At 42.7% G+C, this 18,184-nt stretch overlaps 2 non-coding genes across 2 annotated transcripts; both read left to right on the top strand.

Moving 5' to 3' along the window:
- Positions 1-4,954: 4,954 nt before the first annotated feature.
- LOC140310510 (U5 spliceosomal RNA) lies at positions 4,955-5,068 on the top strand. Its single transcript, XR_011916571.1, has one exon. It is a non-coding gene; the product is annotated as a U5 spliceosomal RNA (small nuclear RNA).
- A 316-nt stretch (positions 5,069-5,384) lies between these two features.
- On the top strand, positions 5,385-5,575 carry LOC140310505 (U2 spliceosomal RNA). Its single transcript, XR_011916567.1, has one exon. It is a non-coding gene; the product is annotated as a U2 spliceosomal RNA (small nuclear RNA).
- The last annotated feature ends 12,609 nt before the right edge of the window (positions 5,576-18,184 follow it).

Here is an 18,184-nt window from a genome sequence, read left to right as displayed (position 1 = left end):
TATCAATGTGTAGATGGATTTCAACTTCTTCTACTGCAAAGTCCAATGTTTTTCTTTGTTGAAGTCGATCTAGACATTGATGAATATGGAAGGACAAAGCAGTTTTAACTTGGTTTGAGCAAAGCAATTCATTTTATAGCAAAATCCGAAATCGTGCAGAACTCATGAAAGCAGGCTTATACTCGGATTCCTGAAACTTTAGATTTGCTCTTTCTTTTACTGCAAAGTACAACGTTGTTTTTTTGTTTAAATATTTCTAGACATGGTAAATATGAAGGACAAATCAGTTTTAACATAGTTTGAGTGAAATAATGCATTTTATAAGCAAAATCCCAAATCATGCAGAACTAACGAAATGCTTTTTCTCGCTTTTGACTGCTTTTTACAAACTTTGGTCGGACGTTCACACCTTCTTGCATCCGAACACCTCCGCTTCCGCTTTTGATGATGTATATTCGGGCATTCGAACCTTTTTTTACCCGCTTTTTACAAATTATGGTTGGACATTCAGACCTTGCAGCCGAACACCTCCGCTCTCTCTTTTGATCATACATTGTTGGGCATTCGCACCTTGTCTTACCCGCTTTTTACAAACTATAGTCAGACATTCACACCTTGCAGCCGAACCTCCGCTCCCTGTTTTGATCATGTATGGTCTGGCAATACTACCTTTTCTTCCCCCGTTTGTGAGTAATTATGGCTGGACATTCACACCTACTTGCAGTCGAACAGCTCTGCTCCCGCTTTTGATTATGTTTGGTTGGATATTCGAACCTTTTCTTACCCATTTTTTACAAACCATGGTCGGCTATTCACAACTTCCTCTCCACCATACTTGTATGGTGGGATATTCACACCCACTTGCATCCGAAGACCTCCGCCCCCACTTTTGTTTATATTTAGTCGGTCATTCGCAGCTTACCCGCTTTTGGCAAACTATGGCCTTCTTGCAGCCAAACACCTCTGATCTCGTTTTTGATGATGTAAGGTTAGGCATTCAGACCTTGCTTCACCTGCTTTTCACCAAATATAGTCGAACAGTCACACCTTCTTGAAGCCGAACACTTTCTGCTCCACCTTTTAGTGTTCTATGGGGTATTCACACCTTTTTTTTCACCGCATTTTATTGATTATGGTTGGAAATTCTCACCCACTCTTATCCGAAGACCTCTCCTCCTGCTTTGGTTAATATATAGTCGGGCATTCGAACCTTTTCTTACCCGCTTTTTACAAATTATGGTCGAACATTCACACCTACTTGCAGCCGAACACCTCCGCTCCCGCTTTTGATGGTGTATAGTCGGGCTTTCGAGCCTTTTCTTCCCCGGTTTTTACAAATTATGGTTGGACATTCAGACCTTGCAGCCGAAAACCTCCGCTCCCTCATTTGATCATACATTGTCAGGCATTCGCACCTTGTCTTACCCGCTTTTTATAAACTTTAGTCAGACATTCACACCTTGCAGCTGAACCACCTCCGCTCCCTATTTTGATAATGTATGGTCTGGCAATACTACCTTTTCTTACCGGTTTGTGAGTAATTATGGCTGGACATTCACACCTACTTGCAGCCGAACACCACTTTTCCCGCTTTTGATGATGTATGGTCCGGCATTCTAGTTTTTTCTAACACATTTTTCAGCAATTATGGTTTGACATTCACACCTACTCACAGCCGAACACTTCCGCTCCCTCCTTTGATGGTGTATGTTCGGGCATTCGAACCTTTTCTTACCCGCTTTTTACAAACTATGGTCAGACATTCAAACCTTCTTGTAGCCGAACACATCCACTCCTGCTTTTGATGATGGGTATTCAAACCTACTTGTTGCCCGCTTTTCATTAATTATGGGTGGACATACACACCTTGTCGCAGCCAAACACCTCCGCTCCCTGTTAGGATCATGTATGGTTGGGCATTCGTACCTTTTCTTACCCATTTTGCAGTAATTATGGGTGGACATTCACACCTTCTTGCATTTGAACACCTCCTCTCCCGCTTATGATCATGTGCGGTTTGATATTCGAAAATTTTCTTTCATGTTTTCTAGCAATTATTGATGGACATTCAGACCTTCTTGCAGCTGAACACCTCCGCTCCAGCTGTTGATGGTGTATAGTCGGGCTTTCGAGCCTTTTCTTCCCAGATTTTTACAAAATATGGATGGACATTCAGACCTTGTTTCAGCCGAAAACCTCCGCTCCCTCTTTTGATCATACATTGTCGGGCATTCGCACCTTTTCTTACCCGCTTTTTACAAACCATGGTCGGACTTTCACACCTTTTAGTAGCGGAACAACTCTGCTCCCGCTATTGATTGTGTACAATCGGGTATTTTAACCTTTTCTTACCTGCTTTTTGCCAACTATGGTCGGACATTCACACCATCTTACAGCGGAACACCTCCGCTCCCTCCTTTGATGGTGTATGTTCGGGCATTCAAACCTTTTCTTACCCGCTTTTTACAAACTATGGTCAGACATTCACACCTTCTTGCAGCCGAACACTTCCGCTCTACCTTTTAGTGTTCTATGGGGTATTCACACCTTTTTTTTCACCGCATTTTATTGATTATGGTTGGAAATTCTCACCCACTCTTATCCGAAGACCTCTCCTCCTGCTTTGGTTAATATATAGTCGGGCATTCGAACCTTTTCTTACCCGCTTTTTACAAATTATGGTCGAACATTCACACCTACTTGCAGCCGAACACCTCCGCTCCCGCTTTTGATGGTGTATAGTCGGGCTTTCGAGCCTTTTCTTCCCCGGTTTTTACAAATTATGGTTGGACATTCAGACCTTGCAGCCGAAAACCTCCGCTCCCTCTTTTGATCATACATTGTCAGGCATTCGCACCTACTTGCAGCCGAATACTTCCGCTCCACCTTTTAGTGATGTATGGTTGGCATTTGCACCTTTTCTTACCCTTTCTTACCCTACTGATTGCTTAAGATTAAGTTGTTTTTTCTCAAACTACAACATTTTTTTAATTGTTGAAACTTGATTTGAAGTGGATAAATAAGGAGGACAAACAGTTTTAAGTCAGGCTGATAGAAGGAATTAATTTTATAGCAAAATCTGTATTTCGTCATATGTCGAGAGATGCTTATTGCTGAAGAAGTTCTTTCTCATTCTACAAAGTACAACGTTGTTTATCGTTGAAACTTGATTAGACATGAATAAATATGAAGGACAAAGCAGTCTTAACTTGGTTAGAGTTAAGGAATTCGTTTAATAGGAGAATCCGAATTCGTGCATAACTCGTAAAATAGAGCTTATTTTCGGATTCCTGAAGAATGAGTCTGGTTCTTTCTCATAATACAAAGTTTGTTGTTTATTGTTGAAACTTCATCAGAAGTGAAGAAATAAATGAATGCCTATCAACAAATGTGGGATCTAAACTCTAGTGCTTCCTCTAAAATAATTTCCTTTCTCAATTCAGAAATGTGTGTGTGTAAGGCACAACACCCGTGACACCAAAACGGCTTTCTTTTCTCTCTTTTCTCTACACTCTGCACTGTGAGCACACACACCAAATCAGAAAGGCTTTTTTCTCTCTTTTCTACATTATGGACTGTGGGGACACAAAACCGCTCTCTCTTTTTTTTTTGATTGTGTGCCAGGGCGTTGTCTCACGTATTAGATTATGCTTACGATACGAATGGGTTTATCAGTCACATCAGAATCCATGCATACTGATCCTCCCGTAATAAAATGGTCGGATCTTATCAAACACACTTTGTTTCTTGTGACAATCAAGTCAGCGAAACAGCCTATACACGTCAAGACACTGAATAAAGTTTGCCACAAGAACTCATAAGTTTGGCAGTATTGCTCTGCCGTCAGCAATCATACACCCATTTTATTTCCGTGAGACATGTGCAAGCACCTGTTCATCTACTGTTCTATCACTATGAATTAGTTTATCTATTATCAATAAGGATACTTCTACAACTACTCTATCAAAGTATGTCCGGACTTCTTACGTTGTCAGTTGCTATATATGGTGGGTAGCTACTGACAAGCATTAAGCATGTCACACAGCCCAAACATATAACATTTCAGGACACACCACACAGTTAACAACCACAGTGAAGCGTGTCAAAGCCCAAACATGTAACATTCAACAGGACACTTACACAACACATTCAAATCAAACAGTCAGACAACATACAAGAACATATACCCCAGCCGGCATTGCTCCCTGCCTATTTTCCTACAGCTCACTATGTGTGCGCACACCTTTATTCACAAACTCTTCAACTTATACTCTTTTACCGAAGCTGCTACAGCTCGATTGGCCGAATACCGAATAATCCTAATTCGGTGAATTTGACATCTGCCTTACATGTAACAGATTAGCGGTTTAGCAGTTTTAATTTAGTTTGAGTGAAGGAATTCATTTTATAGCAAAATCCGAAATCGTGAAGAACTCATGAAAGTAAGCTTATTCTCGGATTCCTGAAACTTTAGATTTGCTATTTCTTTTACTGCAAAGTACAACGTTGTTTTTTTTTTGTTTAAATCTTTCTAGACATGGTAAATATGAAGGACAAAGCAGTTTTAACATAGTTTGAGTGAAGGAATTCATTTTATTGATAAAATCCCAAGAGTCTGCTGAGAAAAGAGAGTGAATGCGAAGTAGACTTTAACACGGCTCTGGGAGCGAGCCGAGTGCGGGCTAACCGGGAGAATTGCTTGAAAGAAACGCGACACCGAATGAGCGGTCAGAACAAAGCCTCAATACGGTTTTCCCGTGGTGTTTTTGTTGCTGCCTTGTCTTTTGCACAGAGTAAAAGACAAGGCAGCCATCGAATAGGGCCCGATTGTTCCTACTTGGTCAGCCGAGGAGCAAGGGGGGGGGAGCAAGCGTCTCAACCAAGCAAAGCTCACCATGGGGAAGGTGGCTATGCCAACTAGCCTGATGCCCTGCTCCCGCAGTGACGGATAATCGTACTCTGGTTTCTCTTCATAACGTACAAGTCTTTCGCCTTTTACTAAAGACTTCTGTGGAGAGCAGCACTAATGAGTTGTTTCTATTTTTGGCAGGCTTTACCTTTGCGGGTGAAGCCCTTTCTGTCTGTGCAAAAGAAATCTTGTTACTGTGCAGAGTGACTTCTCTGAGTAGAGTCGCCTTACTTGTTGCGACTGTGCCGATGTTCGAAGCTGGAGTGCAAAGTTGTTGCTTGAATGGTGCTTGCTGGAGCGTGCGGGAGTGCAAAGTTATACCATTTAAAAGGGCTGAAGAGTGCTCAGTGCAGCAGGTGGGCGGAGGTGCAAAGTGACACTCTGGCCACCTATGGCCATAAAAAGAACAGGGGTGTTAGCGGACAAGTGCGCATTGTGCCAGGAAGGGCCCTCGGACGTGAACCAGTGGACAGTTGTCGCTTCTCGGCCTTTTGGCTAAGATCAAGTGTAGTATCTGTTCTTATCAGTTTAATATCTGATATGTCCTCTATACGAGGACTACATATTAAATAGATTTTTAGCAATAGGAGTTGAAAAAGTAGCTTGCTCCGTTCACTCCAAGCATTGACCCCGTACTGCAGTGCTGCTGGGAACGGTGCGCTCTTCTCTACTCTTGTGAAAAAGCAAACAGCGGTGCAGGATGCAAGTTTCAGGGAGCCCAAGATGAAACTTTCTTTTAGTCTGCTGAGAAAAGAGAGTGAATGCGAAGTAGACTTTAACACGGCTCTGGGAGCGAGCCGAGTGCGGGCTAACCGGGAGAATTGCTTGAAAGAAACGCCATACCAAATGAGCGGTCAGAACAAAGCCTCAATACGGTGTTCCCGTTGTGTTTTTGTTGCTGCCGCTGTTTGCTTTTTCACAAGAGCGCACCTGTTGAGGGGGGGCCTGGGGGGGCCTGGGTGATGGTGGGTCTCAGGCCCGGGCTGCTGCGACTGGTGTGACCGGGTGGTTTGTTTGTTTGTTGTTGTTTGTTTGTTTTTTGTAGAGGTCCTCCGGAGTGGGGTTAGGTTGAGTGGGGTGGGGCGGGATGGGTACCTTCTGGGGGTACAGTAGCTCCCAGAATATGGTCGCTGCAGGCCCCGAGCCTGGTGGACATCAGGCCCTCCTGTCCTGTGTTGGCTCCCTTTTAAAAAGTACAGAACTTAGAACAGGTCTAGTCCCTGGCTTTCGGCAGAACTGTCTTCTTTACTTTTTTTTTTTTTCCCCTTATCGTGTTCAGCATTATGGCAGCAGAATTGTAGTCTGAATACCTTTGATGCCAAACAGATTTGCTTTGCCAAGGGAAGTTTTATAAATGTAAAGCTCCCCTTGATGCCCATTTATTTATTTCTGTTTACAATATATGACATGTAATAGAACTGAACCGGACCGGGGGACAAGGAAAGAAGAAGAGGAAAGAAGAGAAAAACAGAACATACATCGCATACAACACAGCTGTGGATATAGATGACCTGAGACGACATGATAATACATCAACTGCTTAGCGACCATGCTACTGGACTAATGAATGTGGTTGTGTGTGTGTGAGAACATGCAACACCCATGGCACAGGACCTACATGATAACCGTGCTTAGTTATGAGTGTATAAGCGTACAGGGCCACAATCCACAGCCCCCCCAAGCAATCAGAAGCAGGCAGAGAGGGCCACAAGACCCAGGCCACCAGAAGCCCCCACAGAGCACAGAACCCAGGAAGCCCACCGCAGGGGCAACCACGCATCCACCCAGAAGACTGCAGAGGAAGCCCCCGGAAAGAGCCCCCATAAGCATAGGGCAGAGGCCCTCCGGGAGCCAGGGGCAACAGCCCACCGACGTCGCCAGGCCCCAGCCGCCCAGACATGGGCCGTGCACTGGATCCGGGCCCCAGGAGCCCGAGCGCCCCCAAACCCCCCGGCAGAGGCCCCACCCAATACCCAGGAGGGCCAAGCGCCCCAGACAGCCACACAGTGGGTCAGCGCCTGCCCCAGCACCCCTGGCCAAGTGCCCTGGGAGTCAAGACGTGCCCACAGGTGGGTGAAGTCGCGAGCAGCGGAGAGAGGCCACGCCGCCCCCCCCCCCCATCGGGAGAAGCACAGGCAGGCCAGGCGACAGCAAGTCCAAGATCCAGGCCCAATCATTACCACACACACTTTCATGTCCCATACATCCACACGTCCTCCCTCCCTCGACTCCGCTGGGGTGTAGTGCAGCGGGCACACCAGGGGGCCAGCAGCCCCCCAGCCACCACAGACCCCAAACCAGCAGAACAATTAATTAATCCTCCTGGCCCCTCCCGCCCCGAGCAGCAACCAGGAAGCAGGGGTGTGCGAAGAAGACCCCTCCCCTCACCCTTCTGGCACTTCAATATTTTCTAATAGTGAGCAATTAAAATTGAGGGGGAGCCAAACTTACAGAACTGGGAGCGTGGCCCTCTGGGTTTGAATTCCTTCACTCAAACTAAATTAAAACTGCTAAACCGCTAATCTGTTACATGTAAGGCAGATGTCAAATTCACCGAATTAGGATTGTTCGGTATTCGGCCAATCGAGCTGTAGCAGCTTCGGTAAAAGAGTTTGTGAATAAAGGTGTGCGCACACATAGTGAGCTGTAGGAAAATAGGCAGGGAGCAATGCCGGCTGGGGTATATGTTCTTGTATGTTGTCTGACTGTTTGATTTGAATGTGTTGTGTAAGTGTCCTGTTGAATGTTACATGTTTGGGCTTTGACACGCTTCACTGTAGTTGTTAACTGTGTGGTGTGTCCTGAAATGTTATATGTTTGGGCTGTGTGACATGCTTAATGCTTGTCAGTAGCTACCCACTTATTCATATATAGCAACTGACAACGTAAGAAGTCCGGACATACTTTGATAGAGTAGTTGTAGAAGTATCCTTATTGATAATAGATAAACTAATTCATAGTGATAGAACAGTAGATGAACAGGTGCCTGCACATGTCTCACGAAAATAAAATGGATGTATGATTGCTGACGGGAGAGCAATACTGCCAAACTTATGAGTTCTTGTGGCAAACTTGATTCAGTGTCTTGACGTGTATACGCTGTTTCGCTGACTTGATTGTCACAAGAAACAAAGTGTGTTTGATAAGATCCGACCATTTTCTTACGGGAGGATCAGTATGTATGGATTCTGATGTGACTGATAAACCCATTCGTATCTTAAGCACAATCTAATACGTGAGACAACGCCCTGGCACACGATAAAAAAAAAAGAGAGAGCGGTTTTGTGTCCCCACAGTCCATAATGTAGAAAAGAGAGAAAAAAGCCTTTCTGATTTGGTGTGTGTGCTCATAAAAAAGGAAATTATTTTAGAGGAAGCACTAGAGTTTAGATCCCACATTTGTTGATAGGCATTCATTTATTTCTTCACTTCTGATGAAGTTTCAACAATAAACAACAAACTTTGTATTATGAGAAAGAACCAGACTCATTCTTCAGGAATCCGAAAATAAGCTCTATTTTACGAGTTATGCACGAATTCGGATTCTCCTATAAAACGAATTCCTTAACTCTAACCAAGTTAAGACTGCTTTGTCCTTCATATTTATTCATGTCTAATCAAGTTTCAACGATAAACAACGTTGTACTTTGTAGAATGAGAAAGAACTTCTTCAGCAATAAGCATCTCTCGACATATGACGAAATACAGATTTTGCTATAAAATTAATTCCTTCTATCAGCCTGACTTAAAACTGTTTGTCCTCCTTATTTATCCACTTCAAATCAAGTTTCAACAATTAAAAAAATGTTGTAGTTTGAGAAAAAACAACTTAATCTTAAGCAATCAGTAGGGTAAGAAAGGGTAAGAAAAGGTGCAAATGCCAACCATACATCACTAAAAGGTGGAGCGGAAGTATTCGGCTGCAAGTAGGTGCGAATGCCTGACAATGTATGATCAAAAGAGGGAGCGGAGGTTTTCGGCTGCAAGGTCTGAATGTCCAACCATAATTTGTAAAAACCGGGGAAGAAAAGGCTCGAAAGCCCGACTATACACCATCAAAAGCGGGAGCGGAGGTGTTCGGCTGCAAGTAGGTGTGAATGTTCGACCATAATTTGTAAAAAGCGGGTAAGAAAAGGTTCGAATGCCCGACCATATATTAACCAAAGCAGGAGGAGAGGTCTTCGGATAAGAGTGGGTGAGAATTTACAACCATAATCTATAAAATGCGGTGAAAAAAAAGGTGTGAATACCCCATAGAACACTAAAAGGTAGAGCGGAAGTGTTCGGCTGCAAGAAGGTGTGAATGTCTGACCATAGTTTGTAAAAAGCGGGTAAGAAAAGGTTCGAATGCCCGAACATACACCATCAAAGGAGGGAGCGGAGGTGTTCCGCTGTAAGAAGGTGTGAATGTCCGACCATAGTCGGCAAAAAGCAGGTAAGAAAAGGTTAAAATATCCGATTGTACACAATCAATAGCGGGAGCAGAGTTGTTCCGCTACTAAAAGGTGTGAAAGTCCGACCATGGTTTGTAAAAAGCGGGTAAGAAAAGGTGCGAATGCCCGACAATGTATGATCAAAAGAGGGAGCGGAGGTTTTCGGCTGAAACAAGGTCTGAATGTCCATCCATATTTTGTAAAAATCTGGGAAGAAAAGGCTCGAAAGCCCGACTATACACCATCAACAGCTGGAGCGGAGGTGTTCAGCTGCAAGAAGGTCTGAATGTCCATCAATAATTGCTAGAAAACATGGAAGAGAATTTTCGAATATCAAACCGCACATAATCATAAGCGGGAGAGGAGGTGTTCAAATGCAAGAAGGTGTGAATGTCAAACCATAATTACTGCAAAATGGGTAAGAAAAGGTACGATTGCCCAACCATACATGATCCTAACAGGGAGCGGAGGTGTTTGGCTGCGACAAGGTGTGTATGTCCACCCATAATTAATGAAAAGCGGGCAACAAGTAGGTTTGAATACCAAATCATCAAAAGCAGGAGTGGATGTGTTCGGCTACAAGAAGGTTTGAATGTCTGACCATAGTTTGTAAAAAGCGGGTAAGAAAAGGTTAGAATGCCCGAACATACACCATCAAAGGAGGGAGCGGAAGTGTTCCGCTGTAAGAAGGTGTGAATGTCCAACCATAATTGCTAGAAAACATGGAAGAGAATTTTCGAATATCAAACCGCACATGATCATAAGCGGGAGAGGAGGTGTTAAAATGCAAAAAGGTGTGAATGTCCACCCATAATTACTGCAAAATGGGTAAGAAAAGGTACGAATGCCCAACCATACATCATCAAAAGCAGGAGTGGATGTGTTCGGCTACAAGAAGGTTTTAATGTCCGACCATAGTTTGTAAAAAGCGGGTAAGAAAAGGTTTGAATGCCCGAACATACACCATCAAAAGAGGGAGCGGAGGTATTCCACTGTAAGAAGGTGTGAATGTCTGACCATAGTTGGTAAAAAGCGTGTAAGAAAAGGTGAAAATACCCGACTGTACACAATCAATAGCGGGAGCGGAGTTGTTCGGCTACTAAAAGGTGTGAAAGTCCAACCCTGGTTTGTAAAAAGCGGGTAAGAGAAGGTGCGAATGCCCGACAATGTATGATCAAAAGAGGGAGCGGAGGTTTTCGGCTGCAAGAAGGTCTGAATGTCCAACCATAATTTGTAAAAACCGGGGAAGAAAAGGCTTGAAAGCCCGACTATACACCATCAAAAGTGGGAGCGGAGTTGTTCGGCTACAAGAAGGTGTGAAAGTCCGACCATGGTTTGTAAAAAGCGGGTAAGAAAAGGTGCGAATGCCCAACAATGTATGATCAAAAGAGAGAGCGGAGGTGTTCGGTTGCAAGGTCTGAATGTCCAACCATAATTTGTAAAAACCGGGTAAGAAAAGGCTCGAAAGCCCGACTATACATAATCAAAAGCGGGAGTGGAGGTGTTCAGCTGCAAGAAGGTGTGAATGTTCGACTAAAGTTTGTAAAAAGCTGGTAAGACAAGGAGCGATGTCCCGACATTGTATGATCAAAAGCGGGAGCGGAGGTGTCCAGCTGTGAGTAGGTGTGAATGTCCGACCATAATTGCTGAAAAATGTGTTAGAAAAGGTAAGAATACTGGACCATACATCATCAAAAGCGGGAGAGGTGGCGTTCGGCTGCAAGAAGGTGTGAAAGTCCGACAATGGTTTGTAAAAAGCGGGTAAAAAAAGGTTCGAATGCCCGAATATACATCATCAAAAGCGGAAGCGGAGGTGTTCGGATGCAAGAAGGTGTGAACGTCCGACCAAAGTTTGTAAAAAGCAGTGAAAAGCGAGAAAAAGCATTTCGGGAGTTCTGCATGATTTGGGATTTTGCTTATAAAATGCATTACTTCACTCAAACTATGTTAAAACTGATTTGTCCTTCATATTTACCATGTCTAGAAATATTTAAACAAAAAAACAACGTTGTACTTTGCAGTAAAAGAAAGAGCAAATCTAAAGTTTCAGGAATCCAAGTATAAGCCTGCTTTCATGAGTTCTGCACGATTTCGGATTTTGCTATAAAATGAATTGCTTTGCTCAAACCAAGTTAAAACTGCTTTGTCCTTCCATATTAATCAATGTCTAGATCGACTTCAACAAAGAAAAACATTGGACTTTGCAGTAGAAGAAGTTGAAATCCATCTACACATTGATAAATATGAAGGACAAAGCAGTTCCCACTTGCCCATAAGAAAATAAGCTTATTCTCGGATTCCTGATCCTTCAGTGTTGCTCTTTCTTCTACTGCAAAATACAATGTTGTTCTTTGTTGAAGTCGATCTAGACATTGATAAATATGAAGGAAAAAGCAGTTTTAACTTGGTTTGAGTGAATGAATTCATTTTATACATAAAATCCGAAATCGTGCAGAACTCATGAAAATAAGCTTATTCTCGGATTCCTAAAACTTTTGATTGGCTCTTTCTTTTACTGCAAGGTACGACGTTGTTTTTTGTTTAAATCTATCGAGACATTGATAAATATGAAGGTAAAAGCCGTTTTAACATAGTTTGAGTGAAGGAATTAATTTTATAGATAAAATCCCAAATCATGCAGAACTCCTCAAAAGGGGCGTATGGCTTAATCACAAGTGTGGTTCTTTCTCATTCAGGGTAGTATGAGGAAGTTTATGCTTGAAATATATGTAGAAATGGGTACATATGAAGGACAAAGCAGTGTTAACTTAGTTTGAGTGAAGGAATTCATTTTATACATAAAATCCCAAATCATGCAGAACGTATGAAAAGAAGCTTATTCTCGGATTCCTGATCCTTCAGTTTTGCTCTTTCTTCTACTGCAAAATACAATGTTGTTCTTTGTTGAAGTCGATCTAGACATTGATAAATATGAAGGAAAAAGCAGTTTTAACTTGGTTTGAGTGAATGAATTCATTTTATACATAAAATCCGAAATCGTGCAGAACTCATGAAAATAAGCTTATTCTCGGATTCCTAAAACTTTTGATTTGCTCTTTCTTTTATTGCAAAGTACAACGTTGTTTTTTTGTTTAAATCTATCGAGACATTGATAAATATGAAGGTAAAAGCCGTTTTAACATAGTTTGAGTGAAGGAATTAATTTTATAGATAAAATCCCAAATCATGCAGAACTCCTCAAAAGGGAGGTATGGCTTAATCACAAGTGTAGCTCTTTCTAATTCAGGGTAATATGAGGAAGTTTATGCTTGAAATATATGTAGAAATGGGTACATATGAAGGACAAAGCAGTGTTAACTTAGTTTGCGTGAAGAAATTCATTTTATACATAAAATCCGAAATCGTGCAGAACTCATGAAAATAAGCTTATTCTCGGATTCCTAAAACTTTTGATTTGCACTTTCTTTTACTGCAAAGTACAACGTTGTTTTTTGTTGAAATCTATCTAGACATTGATAAATACCAGCCGAAACTCTGCTGCCGCTTTTGATAATTTATGGTTGGGCATTCTTACCTTTTCTTACCCGCTTTTTACAAATTATGATCTTACATTCACACCTACTTGCAGTCGAACACCTTCTCATCCACTTATGATCATGTGCGGTTGGGCTTTCGCACCTTTTCTTACCCATTTTTCAGTAATTATGGGTGGACATTCAGACCTTCTTGCAGCCGAAAACCTCCGCTCCTCTTCTGATCATACATTGTCGGGCATTCACACCTTGTCTTACCCGCTTTTTACAAACTTTAGTCGGACATTCAAACCTTCTTGCAGCTGAACCACCTCCGCTCCCTGTTTTGATCATATATGGTCTGGCAATAGTACCTTTTCTTACCGGTTTGTGAGTAATTATGGCTGGACATTCACACCTTCTTGCAGCCGAACACAACCTCTCCCGCTTTTGATGATATATGGTCCGGCATTCTTACCTTTTCTAACACATTTTTCAGCAATTATGGTCGGACATTCACACCTACTCACAGACGAACACCTCCGCTCCCACATTTGATGGTGTATAGTCGGGCATTCTCACCCTTTCTCATCAGCTTTTTGCAAATTATGATCTGATATTCACACCTACTTGCAGTCGAACAGCTCTGCTCCCGCTTTTGATTATGTTTGGTTGGATATTCGAACATTTTCTTAATGCTTTTTACAAACTTTGGTCGGACGTTCACACCGTCTTGCAGCCGAACACCTCCGCTTCCGCTTTTGATGGTGTATAGTCGGGCATTCGAGCCTTTTCTTACCCACCTATTAATTACTATGGTTGGACATTCAAACCTTCTTGTAGCCGAACACATCCGCTCCTGCTTTTGATGATGTATGATTTGGCATTCGCACCTTTTCTTACCCATTTTTCAGTAATTATTGGTCGGACATTCAGACCTTCTTGCACCTGAACACCTCTGCTCCCGCTTTTGATGGTGTATAGTCGGGCATTCGAGCCTTTTCTTACCCACCTATTACCTACTATGGTTGGACATTCAAACCTACTTGCAGCCGAACACCACCTCTCCCGCTTTTGATGATGTACGGACCGGCATTCTTACCTTTTCTAACACATTTTTCAGCAATTATGGTTGGAGAATCACACCTACTCACAGCCGAACAACTCCGCTACCGCATTTGATGGTGTATAGTCGGGATTTCTCACCCTTTCTCATCAGCTTTTTGCAAAATATTCTCTGACATTCACACCTACTTGCAGTCGAACAGCTCTGCTCCCGCTTTTGATTATGTTTGGTTAGATATTCGAACCTTTTCTTAACTGCTTTTTTACAAACTTTGGTCGGACGTTCACACCTTCTTGCAGCCGAACACCTACGCTTCCGGTTTTGATATTTTATATTCGGGCATACGAACCTTTTCTTACCCGCTTTTTACAAACCATGGTCGGACTTTCACACCTTCTCTTAGCTGAACAACTCCGCTCCCTCTTTTGATTGTGTACAGTCGGTTATTTTAACCTTTTCTTACCCGCTTTTTACCAACTATGATCGGACATTCACACCGTCTTACAGCGGAACACCTCCGCTCCCTCTTTTGATGGTGTATGTTCGGGCATTCGAACCTTTTCTTACCCGCTTTTTACAAACCAGGGTCGGACTTTCACACCTTTTAGTAGCCGAACAACTCCGCTCCCGCTATTGATTGTGTACAGTCGGGTATTTTAACCTTTTCTTACCCGCTTTTTACCAACTATGGTCGGACATTCACACCGTCTTACAGCGGAACACCTCCTCTCCCGCTTATGATCATGTACGGTTTGATATTCGAAAGTTTACTTTCTTGTTTTAAAGCAATTATTGATGGACATTCAAACCTTCTTTGTGATGGTGTATAGTCGGGCTTTCGAGCCTTTTCTTCCCGGTTTTTACAAACCATGGTCGGACTTTCACACCTTCTTGTAGCCGAACAACTCCGCTCCCGCTATTGATTGTGTACAGTCGGGTATTTTAACCTTTTCTTTCCCGCTTTTTACCAACTATGGTCGGACATTCACACCGTCTTACAGCGGAACACCTCTGCTCCCGCTTTTGATGGTGTATAGTCGGGCATTCGAACCTTTTCTTACCCGCTTTTTACAAACTATGGTGGGACATTCAAACCTTCTTGTATCCGAAAACCTCCGCTCTCTCTTTTGATCATACATTGTCGGACATTCGCACCTTTTCTTACCCGCTTTTTACAAACCATGGTCGGACTTTCACACCTTCTTGTAGCCGAACACATCCGCTCCCGCTATTGATTGTGTACAGTCGGGTATTTTAACCTTTTCTTACCCGCATTTTACCAACTATGGTCGGACATTCACACCTTCGTACAGCGGAACACCTCCGCTCCCTCTTTTGATGGTGTATGTTCGGGTATTCAAACCTTTTCTTACCCGCTTTTTCCAAACTATGGTCGGCTATTCACAGCTTCCTCTCCACCATACTTGTATGGTTGGATATTCACACCCACTTGCATCCGAAGACCTCTGCCCCAAATTTTGTTGATATTTAGTCGGACATTCGCACCTTACCCGCTTTTGGCAAACTATGGCCTTCTTGCAGCCAAACACCTCTGATCTCGCTTTTGATAATGTAAGGTTGGGCATTCAGACCTTGCTTCACCTGCTTTTCACCAAATATAGTCGGACATTCACACCTTCTTGCAGCCGAACACTTCCGCTCCACCTTTTAGTGTTCTATCACACCTTTTTTTCACCGCATTTTATACATTATGGTCGGAAATTTTCAACCACTCTCATCCGAAGACCTCTCCTCCCGCTTTCTTTAATATATTTGAACTTTAGTCGGACATTCAAACCTTCTTGCAGCTGAACCACCTCCGCTCCCTGTTTTGATCATATATGGTCTGGCAATACAACCTTTTCTTACCCGTTTGTGAGTAATTATGGCTGGACATTCACACCTACTTGCAGCCGAACACAACCTCTCTCGCTTTTGATGATGTATGGACCGGCATTTTTACCTTTTCTAACACATTTTTCAGCAATTATGGTCGGAGATTCACACCTACTCACAGCCGAACAACTCCGCTCCCGCATTTGATGGTGTATAGTCGGGCATTCTCACCCTTTCTCATCAGCTTTTTGCAAATTATGATCTGACATTCACACCTACTTGCAGTCGAACAGCTCTGCTCCCGCTTTTGATTATGTTTGGTTGGATATTCGAACCTTTTCTTAACTGCTTTTTACAAACTTTGGTTGGACGTTCACACCTTCTTGTAGCCGAACACATGCACTCCTGCTTTTGATGATGTATGGTTGGGCATTCGCACCTTTTTATTACCCATTTTTCAGGTATTTTGGGTGGACATTCACACCTTCTTGCAGCTGAACACCTCCTCTCCCACTTATGATCATGTGTGGTTTGATTTTCGAAAATTTTCTTTCATGTTTTCTAGCAATTATTGATGGACATTTAGACCTTCTTGCTGCTGAACACCACCTCTCCCGATTTTGATGATGTATGGACCGGCATTTTTACCTTTTCTAACACATTTTTCAGCAATTATGGTTGGAGCTTCACACCTACTCACAGCCGAATAACTCCGCTACCGCATTTGATGGTGTATAGTCGGGCATTCTCACCCTTTCTCATCAGCTTTTTGCAAATTATGATCTGACATTCACACCTACTTGCAGTCGAACAGCTCTGCTCCCGCTTTTGATTATGTATGGTTGGATATTCGAACCTTTTCTTAACTGCTTTTTACAAACTTTGGTTGGACGTTCACACCTTCTTGTAGCCGAACACATGCACTCCTGCTTTTGATGATGTATGGTTGGGCATTCGCACCTTTTTTTTACCCATTTTTCAGGTATTATGGGTGGACATTCACACCTTCTTGCAGCTGAACACCTCCTCTCCCACTTATGATCATGTGTGGTTTGATTTTCGAAAATTTTCTTTCATGTTTTCTAGCAATTATTGATGGACATTTAGACCTTCTTGCAGCTGAACACCACCTCTCCCGATTTTGATTATGTATGGACCGGCATTTTTACCTTTTCTAACACATTTTTCAGCAATTATGGTTGGAGATTCACACCTACTCACAGCCGAACAACTCTGCTACCGCATTTGATGGTGTATAGTCGGGCATTCTCACCCTTTCTCATCAGCTTTTTGCAAATTATGATCTGACATTCACACCTACTTGCAGTCGAACAGCTCTGCTCCCGCTTTTGATTATGTTTGGTTGGATATTCGAACCTTTTCTTAACTGCTTTTTACAAACTTTGGTTGGACGTTCACACCTTCTTGTAGCCGAACACATGCACTCCTGCTTTTGATGATGTATGGTTGGGCATTCGCACCTTTTTTTTACCCATTTTTCAGGTATTTTGGGTGGACATTCACACCTTCTTGCAGCTGAACACCTCCTCTCCCACTTATGATCATGTGTGGTTTGATTTTCGAAAATTTTCTTTCATGTTTTCTAGCAATTATTGATGGACATTTAGACCTTCTTGCTGCTGAACACCACCTCTCCCGATTTTGATGATGTATGGACCGGCATTTTTACCTTTTCTAACACATTTTTCAGCAATTATGGTTGGAGATTCACACCTACTCACAGCCGAATAACTCCGCTACCGCATTTGATGGTGTATAGTCGGGCATTCTCACCCTTTCTCATCAGCTTTTTGCAAATTATGATCTGACATTCACACCTACTTGCAGTCGAAAAGCTCTGCTCCCGCTTTTGATTATGTATGGTTGGATATTCGAACCTTTTCTTAACTGCTTTTTACAAACTTTGGTTGGACGTTCACACCTTCTTGTAGCCGAACACATGCACTCCTGCTTTTGATGATGTATGGTTGGGCATTCGCACCTTTTTTTTACCCATTTTTCAGGTATTATGGGTGGACATTCACACCTTCTTGCAGCTGAACACCTCCTCTCCCACTTATGATCATGTGTGGTTTGATTTTCGAAAATTTTCTTTCATGTTTTCTAGCAATTATTGATGGACATTTAGACCTTCTTGCAGCTGAACACCACCTCTCCCGATTTTGATTATGTATGGACCGGCATTTTTACCTTTTCTAACACATTTTTCATTAATTATGGTTGGAGATTCACACCTACTCACAGCCGAACAACTCCGCTACCGCATTTGATGGTGTATAGTCGGGCATTCTCACCCTTTCTCATCAGCTTTTTGCAAATTATGATCTGACATTCACACCTACTTCCAGTCGAACAGCTCTGCTCCCGCTTTTGATTATGTTTGGTTAGATATTCGAACCTTTTCTTAACTGCTTTTTACAAACTTTGGTCGGACGTTCACAGTATC

The sequence above is a fragment of the Leuresthes tenuis genome, unplaced genomic scaffold (assembly GCF_036924035.1).
Source record: "Leuresthes tenuis unplaced genomic scaffold, fLeuTen1.0.hap1 SCAF_6, whole genome shotgun sequence".
Lineage (NCBI taxonomy): Eukaryota > Metazoa > Chordata > Actinopteri > Atheriniformes > Atherinopsidae > Leuresthes > Leuresthes tenuis.
The sequence above is the reverse complement of the archived record's forward strand: the minus strand, read 5'-3'. Positions and strand labels throughout refer to the sequence as shown.